This window comes from Lactuca serriola, chromosome 8 (genome assembly GCF_051521515.1).
Source record: "Lactuca serriola cultivar US96UC23 chromosome 8, Lser_US96UC23_V15, whole genome shotgun sequence".
Taxonomy (NCBI): Eukaryota; Viridiplantae; Streptophyta; class Magnoliopsida; order Asterales; family Asteraceae; genus Lactuca; species Lactuca serriola.
Genome location: NC_136415.1, coordinates 144007958 through 144010146, shown reverse-complemented (window position 1 = coordinate 144010146; position 2189 = coordinate 144007958).

The window sequence follows — 2189 nt, the reverse complement described above, 5'->3', positions numbered from 1 at the left end:
CCTCAAGAGTTACCTCAACTCCACCAAGTCCCTTTCACTACCACCATTACTCCCAACACTAAACTCATCCTAGGCCTACCTAGGGAAATCTCTGACCCAAACCAGTCCTCAGCTGCTGAAAGATTCCCATTAATATCAAATAGCTACCTCATGAATATAGCCACATGAAACAGAGATCAAATAATCCTTCGAGTAATAGAACCATCCCTAGAACGGTTGGACTCAGACAAGAGCTGCGTAATGGGGTCAAATCTATCACTCTGAGATTATCCAGCCTGTGCCACATATGACCTAGCATATTTACTTAATAACTAGCTCACATTACTAAGAGTCCCACAAAGCACAAAGCAAGCAACATTCAGACAAAAAGGAAAATCTAACCAAAATATAATCAAGCAATTCTATCCAAATACAAGAACCTGTACTAGCATACAATGCTAAGCTCATATAATCAGGCATAACCTAAACAGGCTATCCTACCACTGTCTAACCAATACTAGCACACAGTTCACAGACACATATAGCAGGCATATAAGGCATCCTCCTAGATCCTTAGCCCTAAATCTAGCATGTTGATCACATATTCATATCATAACATAAACTTGTATGGGTAATTTGGGAGAACTTACTTGAGCTCGGCTGATTGCATGCACCACACCCTTTTCTCTTTTCAAAGTTCTTATTTATTTATTTATTTATTTTTTGAAATCTTTTTATAAAAATGATTTTCTTTTGAAAATTTCCTTACCAAGCCCTCAGTTTGAGTTCAGTCACACCTGAGAGTGTGCCCGAATCCCTCAAACTGAGGCTCTAATACCAACTTGTAACATCCCAAAAATCATGACCAAAAATTTCTTTTAAAAAACATTACTAATCCATAAAATTAAGTCATTCAATCATACTAAAAGTGGGTTACATGACAAATCAGAGTATTTTCTCAAACACTTACTCATTTTATCAGAGTAAAAAACCAGGCTAAACTTCGTGGTGTGTGCCATGCAATCATCCCGAGCTCCTCCATCCGCTACTGTGAGTACCTGAAACCAAAACTGAAAGCCATAAGCACGAAGCTTAGTGAGTTCCCCAAACTACCGCATACCAAACATATCTACTGATCCATACATGCCATACATAATTCTGAGCACATAACCACATACTGGGCCCCCGCCCGCTGCATTGGGCCTCGCCCGCCAGCGGAACCCGTCTGTCATCAGGTCCCACCTGGCGTAGAGGCCCGCTCGATATACAGATCTGTTTCCTTTAGGCCTCGCCTGTCTCTGGGCCTCGCCCGCCATACACATAAATATGATTAAATAACATACTGAAACATACATAAACATTCCTTAACCATACTCTGCTCTAAGGCCTCGCCTAACTTGGGCCCCGCCCCTGGTCTGCTACTGAAGTAGTGGAACCCCATCCACACTCCTACTAATAGTGAGATACAGGCCCTCGCCCACACTCACATCCTTCATATCACGGGCCTTGCCCCTGCTTTGCTAATATCGAGATATGGAACCCCATCCATACTCAGCTAGTGATGAGATACGAGACCTCGCCCACACTCACCTCCTTACCAAGCACATACAAGTATCACAAAGACAACAAGTATAATCTAACGCACTACATAAGAATCTTCCTCGGGAATACCCCAGCATCGGATCCCCGGCCCGGAAACATACTATTATCTAACGTACTTCGGGCTTACCCCGATATCGGACCCTCGGTCCGGATCCTATCATACCCTCACATGCAGGAATCACGAAGACCTCTAGCATCCTAACATTCCTCGGGCCTCACCCAACATCAGGTTGTAACCCAAAACATACATCAATAAGTGCCTAGGGCTAACCCCCGGGTATTCCTTCTATACATAAGCATAAGCATGAACATGAACATAATGGGCCGGCATTGTGGCCTTAGACCCATGCACACCGTGAGGAGACTCACATCGCGCTGTTGAAATCTCACTGAACACTTCTGACTGCTAGCCAGCAACTTCTGAACCGCTGACCCTTTGGCTTCCCGAACTATCAATACCCAAGACAACATTTAGACCACAATAATCCAAAAGTCAACCCTGGTCAAACTTGGTCAAAGTCAACTTCCAGTTGACTTGACTCATTGAGTTGTTCTACCAGCTCGTCGAGTCCATACTCCTCTGATTCATTACAACCCCCGACTTAACT